The sequence below is a fragment of the Carlito syrichta genome, unplaced genomic scaffold (genome assembly GCF_000164805.1).
Source record: "Carlito syrichta isolate Samal-C Ts95f unplaced genomic scaffold, Tarsius_syrichta-2.0.1 Scaffold306591, whole genome shotgun sequence".
NCBI classification, from domain to species: Eukaryota; Metazoa; Chordata; class Mammalia; order Primates; family Tarsiidae; genus Carlito; species Carlito syrichta.
Genome location: NW_007250687.1, coordinates 303,243 through 311,675, shown reverse-complemented (window position 1 = coordinate 311,675; position 8,433 = coordinate 303,243).

Sequence of the window (8,433 nt, the reverse complement as noted above, 5' to 3'; positions counted from 1 at the left end):
TGGGTGTATAGGCTTGAACCACCACGCCCAGCTGGTTTATTTATTAAATTATCTCCTTTCCTTCTGTCCCTTTCTCTTTTTGTTGTCTCCCTTAAGGTGTTCCAAAAGTTATCCCTCTGAAGACAGGACAAGAATATACTGACCCCATAAGACAGAACAGCAAAGGCATACATGAGGCAGGAGTAGAGGGGTCTGAGGCTGAGAATACGTTGGCTAGAGCCAGCTTTGCCACCAAGCCCACTCCTAAGCGGGGCAGAAACCCCTCGGCTTGTGTCCACCCACATGTTTGGAAATGGGGCAGTGGATGGCTCCTTGCTTCCTGCTTGTGGGATACTTGGTCACGGGGAGGTTACTTGCTCTTTTAAATACGAGTATCCCGTGGTGGGAGGTTACTAAGGAATATTTGGGAATTGTAAATGAAATACTGCATATAGCCGGGCTCGGTGGCTCAGCCTGTAATCCCACGCCTTTTGGAGGCTGAGGTGAGTGGATTGCCTGAGCCTGCAGGTTCGAAACCCGCCTGGGCAGCGAGAACTCATCTCTATAATAAATCAAAAAATCAGCCAGGTGTGGTAGCGCATGCCTGTAATTCTGGCTACTCGGAAGGCTGAGGCGGAAGGATCGCCGGAGCCCAGCAGGTCGAGGCTGCGGTGACCGAGAGCGGCCACTGCACTCCAGTCTGGGCGACAGAGTGAGACTCCAACTCAAAAAAAAAAAAGAAAAGAAATACTTCATATAATAGTGCTATAAAGAAAGCCCAACTCTAATATTAATTATTATTGCTGACATGTAACACCCCAATGAGACTTAAGCACTGCCATAGGTTATTTCTCTTAGTGTCATAGATTGTTTTGTCCATAGATTGTTTTGTTCTTCACAACCCTTCAGGACGAGCAACACAGGGATTATCTTCTCAATGTCATCACCAAGCCCACTGGCTCTGACAGGAAGGGAATCTCCAGCTCATTCCCAGGGACCAGCTGGGGCTTGAACTTAGCTCTCTCTACCAAGAGCAAGGTGGAGAGAGATACCAGAGGAGGGTGGCATTGTCCTTCAAGACCCCAAAGTGATGATGTGCTCTGTGTGCTCTGAGAAATAATTCCTATAATTGTCATTCAGGTTTTATTTGAGCCCTGTGGCTCTTTGATATGTGTTCTGAAAGACAGAAAGGAAAAGAGGAAAAGAGAGAGAGGTGGGGGGAAAGAGGGAAGGAAAGGAAAGGGAAGGAGAGAAAGGAGAAGAGAAGAGGAGTAGGAGAGGGAGAGAGAGGAGAGAGAGAAGAGAAAGAGAAGAAGAGGACAGGTGTGCACACGAGAGAGTGGGGGGAGACAGACAGACATGGGGGGAGGGGCAAGAGAAGAGAGAGAGGAACAAGAGCGGGGATAGAGGTGGAAGGCCAGCTTACACAGTGGTCCCGTGGCATATCCACCCAGGTCTGGTCTTTCTAGACTTCTAGCTGCTTGCTGTTCCCATCCAGGCAGTGCCAGCAGGGTCCTGGGCCAAAGTTTGGGAATGAGCAAGATGCTGACCTAAGAACACTGCCACAGAGCCCTCCTCTCCAAGTCTGGCCACAGCAGAACAGGTTCTGAAATCCCACCCAGAAAAATCCAGAAGTTGGGCCTTTCTCATTTCTTTTGATGGTACTTGGGGAATAAAATCTGGATAAATCTAAGTGATAGTGTTTTCTTTGATTTGAGGAGTGTTTTTAGTTTCCAGTGTGCATGAGGAAAGCATATACAGATGCAGCACTAAGAGAAGTTTAAAATGAATTATCATGGTGCTTGTATTCATATCAGAATAGGACTTGGATCCCCTGGGGGCCCTGGGTGGGCCGGCCTTGTGGGGACTTGGGCACTGGGGATTGGGCAGCTGCTGGATTCATTGTTTCTTGAATTCATCTCTAAGCAGCAAATGACATCATTCCTTGGAAAACTTTGCAAATGTATTCTAATTTTTAGGAACCGTGGAATACTGTGTGAAGGACACACAGCACAATGGGTAGGAAGCAGTGTTGTGGGATGAAAATCATTCCCAAATGTGTTGGGCTCTGGGTCAGTGATAATCAGGAGGAGATGACCCAACATTGGATTGTGGGGCACCAGATGGGCTCCTAACCAGAATCTGGTGGAAAAGACAGAGGTTTCTGTAATAAGGGGAAAGAGCACCTTCCAGGCAAAGTGACAGAGGCAGCCAGCAGAGCTGGCTTTTCTCTTACATGGGGATCCAGCCCTCACAGAGTTGCAAGGTGCTTTAGGGTTCTTGGTGAATAGCTGCAGAGGGGACATAAAGTATCTGGGCAGACTTCCCTTCTCTAACTCATAACTGTCGAAATGCAAAAAACAACACGAAAACACATAACCCCAAGCCCATGGTCTACGTGCTTTGGTCTGTATTTTGTGAGTCCCCCAAAGCAACAGACGCTGTGGGGCCAGGGGTCATTCTCAGACCGGGCAGCCACTGGAGACCGACCGCAGTCATTCCCCCACCCAGCCAGTCTCCAAGACCACCTGAATCAACAGCACCTCCAACCAGCTGTGCTGCCCTGTGGCCTGTTGTCTCCTTATGCCTCAGGCACTGTGTTAAGGGCTTAGGGAAGGCAAACTTCATCCAGTTCTCATAAAGATCCTAACAGCCTCGTTTTACAGATTAGAAAACTGAGGGTTACTGAGGTGTTTGTGGCAGGGCTACAGGATTCTTTTTTTTGTTTTTGTTTTTTTTGAGTTGGAGTATCATTCTGTCACCCAGACTCGAGTGCAGTGGCACGCTCTTGGCCACCACAGTCTCGACCTGCTGGGCTCCAGTGATCCTTCCGCCTCAGCCTTCCAAGTAGCTGGAACTACTATGCCCGGCTAATTTTTGATTTATTGTAGAGACGAGGTCTTGCCAAGTTCCCTGGGTGGGTCTGGAACCTGCAGGCTCAGGCAATCCACTTGCCTCAGCCTCCCAAAGTGCTGGGATTACAGGCTGAACCACCGAGGATTCGTATTCAAAACCACCGGAGGTCAAAAGGTTGAACCTTTAGCCACTCCACCATCTGGCCCCCTCCTACATGTTTCTCCAGGCTTGGCTCCCAGTGGGCTCTCTCGCCTTCCATCTCTGTCCCTCTAACCACCTCCCTGCACTGCCTAGCACAGACTCGGGCACTGCCCCATGATGCCCACACCATGCTCGTACAGTGTTCGCCACTTTGTGCCTGCCCCTCCTCCACACACACTGCCCCAGGAATGCCTGTCCTGCAGACTCCTGCTTCTCAGGCAGCCCCTCCAGGGAGCCTTCCCCAGGATCTCCCTCCTGTGGCCTCAGCCCTCGGGAATACATCAATTATGACCTCATCGTAGTATCAACCTCTTCAAGAAAGGACTTCTTTTGTTTTTTTGAGTTGGAGTCTCATCGTCCAGACTGGAGTGCAGTGGCATGCTCCCAGCCACCGCAACCTCAACCTGCTGGGCTCCAGCGATCCTTCTGCCTCAGCCTTCCAAGTAGCGGGAGCTACAGGCACGTGCTACCATGCCTGGCTAATTTTTTTGATTTATTGTAGCGATGAGGTCTCCCCAAATTGCCCAGGCAGGTCTCGAACCTGTGGGCTCAGGCAATTCACTCACTTTGGCCTCCCAAGGTGCGGGATTACAGGCGGAGCCACCGAGCCCGGCAAGAAAGGCCTTTCTTATCAGGCAGAGAATGGGCTGACTTTAACAAAGCTAGGCCATCTCCATCACTGTACTTGGTCAAGAATGCATCAGGGGTAGTGAAGGGACCATCTGGCATGGAGGATGGAGACTGAAATCTCCTCCAGTGGAAGATTCTGGGATTTCAGATCCACCTAGCACAGCCAACACTGAGTTGATTTCATTCAGGCTCTGGTTTCTTACTACAGTGATCCCAAAGCAGAGGGTCTTGGGGCTGGCACCCAATGAGGACTCTGTAAAGTCTCGTCAGGTGAACACACCACGAGTGAGGATCCTGGTCTTCTCCATCTCAGAGCCTGCTCCCCAGAAAACTTGGCCTGCTACACAAAGGATCGGTATCTGCATCCATGCCATGGGCTCCCAGGGCCCATGTTTATAGAAGTTGGCTTGCAAGTGCATTTTTGGGGGACAGCTATGTATTATGTATCGTATTAAGAGAAACAGAACTCATAGGGCACATATAGATATACGAGAAGATTTATTCTAGAAATCTAGAAATTGACTCACACAATTATGGAAGCCAAGAAGTCCTTCCATGTGCTGTCTGCAAGCTGGAGACCCATGAAAGCTAATGGTATTATTATCAGTCTGTGTCCAAAGGCTTGAAAACCAGGAGAATGGGTATCTGAAGGCAGGAGAAAAATGGACATTCCAGCTCAAGAAGAGAGAATTCACCCTTGCTCTGCATTTTTTTGTTCTATTTGGGTCTTTGAAGGACTGAATGATGCCCACCCATGCTGGTGAGGGTGGACCCAGTCTATAGAATCCAATGCTAATCTCTGGAAACACCCTCACAGACACACCCACAAATAACATTTCACCAGCTATCTGGACATCCCTTAGCCCAGTCAAGTTGACACATAAAATGAACTATTATAAGCACCAAGGTTGCAAAGTTTCTGGCTTCTGGTTCACAGCAAGTTGAGGTACCTGCAGCTGGGCCTGGCAAGTATAAAGCCCTCATCATTGAGTTGTTGGTGAGGATGTGTGTTTGGGAAGAGAGAAGGGAGGAGAGAAAAGGGTGAGATGTTCCAGTAAGAGTCTCAAGGGATTCAGTATTTTAAAGCAAAACACAGGCCTCTGCTCATACTCAGACACCATAGTTCTCTTACTGCATTATAGAGCTATGCAACTCTGTCTTGTATGTTTCCTGCTGCCTCCTCTCGTGGGTCTTTGGAAAATATTCATTTCAGTGACAGAAAATAAGAAATAAGAAGGTCCGGGCATGATGGCTCAGGCCTGTAATTTCAACACTTTGTCTCTCTCTCTCTCTTTTTTTTTTTTTTGAGTCTGTGTCTCACTCTGTCGCCCAGTCTGGAGTGCAATGGCACATTCACAGTCACCGCAGCCTTGACCTGCTGGACTCAGGCGATCCTTCCACCTTAACCTTCCAAGTAACTGGAACTATAGGCGCATGCTACCACGCCCAGTTAATCTTTTATTTATTGTAGAGAGGAGGTCTTGCCAAGTTGCCTGGGCTGGTCTTGAACCCGCGGGCTCAGGCAATTCACTCTCCTTGGCCTCTCAAAGTGCTAGGGTACAGGCTGAGCCACCAAGCCCGGCCAATCCCAGCACTTTGGGAGGCCGAGTATCATTTAAGCCCAGGAGTTTGAGACCTGCCTGGGTAACGTAGCAAGACCTCACTTCTTTAAAAAAAAAAAAGAAATAAGAAAAATATCCGGTTGGGCTCAGTGGCCCAGCCTGTAATCCCAGCACTTTGGGAGGCCGAGGCGAGTGGATTGCCTGAGCCTGTGGGTTCGAAACCAGTCAGGGTAACCTGGTGAGATCTTGTCTCTATAATAAATCAAAAATTAGCCAGGCATGGTAGCATGCATCTGTATTTCTGGCTACTTGGAAGGCTGAGGCAGAAAGATTGCTGGAGCCCAGCAGGTTGAGGCTGCAGTGGCCGGGAGCGTGCCACTGCACTCCAGCCTGGGCGACAGTGTGAAACTCCAACTCAAAAAAAAAAAAAAAAAAAGGAAGAAAGAAAAAAGAAAAATATCCAAGTCATTGCTAATATACTTCCTTTGATCTAGGGATACAAAATTATCAGATTTTGCCATGGCAAAGACAATCTTCACAGCAATAACCAGCTTCCAGAACAACTCTTGTGAGGGAGAAGCAAGAATAGGTCTGAGAAAGACTCAGGGAGGAAAGAGATGGGGGTTGGGGTTGGGGGAATGGGTGTAGAATGGATGGAGGGGGTGTCCTTGTCAGACCTGCCCCCTCCCCAGCTTGGTGTCCTGGGAGGGAGAGGCCATTCTTGGCATATGGCTGCTTTTTTTTCCCTTAAGCTAAATTTGTTTGAGGCTTTTGTTTTTAAATTTGAGATCTTTTTGGATAGCTAAGGATAGAAAAAGTTCACGCTTCTTTTTTCAGATACTGCTCATGTCCTGTTTTTGTTTGATTTCTTGGTAACTCAGAGTTGTGGCCTGTGAGGTGGGGAGGCTCTGGGCCTGGGAAGACACCATGGAGCAAAGCTCTGGAAGGGGCCAAGGTCTAAGCTAGGGGTCCAGAGGCTGCCCTGCATGTGGGGTACCGGGTACCAGACACACCAGCCAACACAGTGTGCATGGGAAAACTGGAGTCCATTTCTTCTCCTTTCTTGGGACTCTGCCAGGGAGTAAAAGCACAGATGCTGTATGAATGGGCACCCAAGCCACAATTGTTCTAGAAAGAAGGATGTGATCAGGGCACTTCTCTTCCCTGCTACCCCAGAGCGGGCAGTAGGGTTGGTAGTGTCATCTGGCTTGAGTGGGGTGACAGTTTAGGGAGACTTTAGGAGAGGCTGCCTGACAGAAGGACAGAGACTTCTCACTCAGCACTGAGTCTTCCTAGCTTTGAGCTGTCAGTCAAACTGAACAGCACTAGCTTCCACAAATGGGTATCCTAACACTTCATGAAGTTCATGTAGTCAGTCATGGTTTTGGGCATTGTGATAGTTTCTGTGATACACAGATTTGTACATGATCGGCTCCAAGTACAGAGGTCACCAGAGTCGAGTGGAAGAGATGTTTGAGCAGAGCGAGATTGGCTGAATTGTACTGAGTGGATGGGGGTGAGCAGACAGTTGAGAAGTAAGAGAAGCTGGAAGGCCAGATGGTCTTGGGTCCTTATCATGTATTGCCTCGGACCAGCTGGACAACCTTGGGCAAGTTACCTAGGATTTCAGAGCTGCTTCCTTATCAGGCCAAAGAGGATCCTAATAGTCCCAGTCTTACTCCCATTTCCAGGCCAGTTGGTTGTGACCTTTTCCCCAACCACCCCTGTGGTTTATTTCCGGTACCCTGTCTGCCCCATGTCTGAGGGTTGGGGCTTGGTGCTCAGGGAAGCCTTTGCCTCAGGAAATGAAAACCCCAGCTTGAGAAACAATGCTACTTTCCAAGCAGCTCTTGCCTCTCCTTGAGCATGGCTCAGGCTACACGTTCTCAGTGATGAAATGTGGGGTTGTCTGCATGTCCCCTCCCTGGGCTGGCTGACTTTGGATCTAGAGTCTTGAAGTTTGTGCTGGCTGTTTCCATTTTTTAATTTTTAATTTTTGAGTTGGTGTCCCACTCCGCCACCCAAACTGGAGTGCAGTGGCACACTCCCGGCCACCGCAGCCTCCACCTGCTGGGCTCTGGCGATCCTTCTGCCTCAGACTTCCAAGTAGTTGGAACTACAGGCCCGAGCTACCACACCTGGCTAATTTTTGATTTATTGTAGAGACGAGGTCTCACCAAGTTGCCTGGGTGGGTCTCAAACCCACAGGCTCAGGCAAACCACTTGCCTTGGCCTCAGAAAGCTCTGGGATTACAGGCTGAGTCACTGATCCTGGCCTGTGCTGGCTGCTTTCAAAACAGTCTTTTCAGGGATGATTTTTCTCGCTCCTTTTTTCTACCATCTCTGACAAGCCAGGTGGTTCTCACTTCCCCACAAGGGCCAGAGGGGACGGGCAGGACCCCAGGTCTGGTGATGATTGGGACATACTGTTCCCGAATCCAGACCAGCTCCTGGTGACCGCACTTCAAGACTTGCCCTCGCCCTGCCACAGGTGGGATTCTGAGGCCATCTGTTCCAGTGGCAGATGGAATTCCGGCCCCTTTTCTGCAGGAGGTGGGGGTGTTTTCCTGAAAACGGCCACAGGATGAGACACTGAAGGAACTTTTCTTGTAACTTCCTTGGAGAAGCAGCACTTCTCATTTCTGCAGAAAAGTGTGAGTTTTACCTTCAAGAGCATGCTGTCCATTCCCCAGAGCTCAGCACATGGGGAAACTGAGGCTAAGGGACCGAGTGCAAGGCCATCTGAATCTCCGGGATGGACAATCTACAGGTCTTTCCTCTGTCTGAGATCTTTCTTGTTTGTCCCTGGCCTGCCTAAATTTCTGCTCTTTTGTCCTGCTCATTGTCTGAAGTCGTGTGACTTTTAGACTTCTCTGACGCCTTCCCTCCATTAACTGGGCCTGTCACTGGCTCCTAAGGTACTTTGGGCTTTCTAGTCCTGACTCCGCTGATGTATGTATGCATGGCCCCCACTCGACTGCAAGCTATAGGAGGGAGCGTAGGTCTTGCTCCCGGAGAGCGCCATAATTAGTAGGCGCTGAATTAAAGAATGAACTGGTTGTGCAGGAATCGAGACTCGAACCCGCCTCCCCAGGTACTCTTCCAGCACCCCGGAACCTGCGAGCTTCCTGAACGCTTGGAGCCCGGGCAGCTCGATGAGTCTAATAATCCCCGGTCGCCACCGCAGCCAGCACAGGGAGGTCCC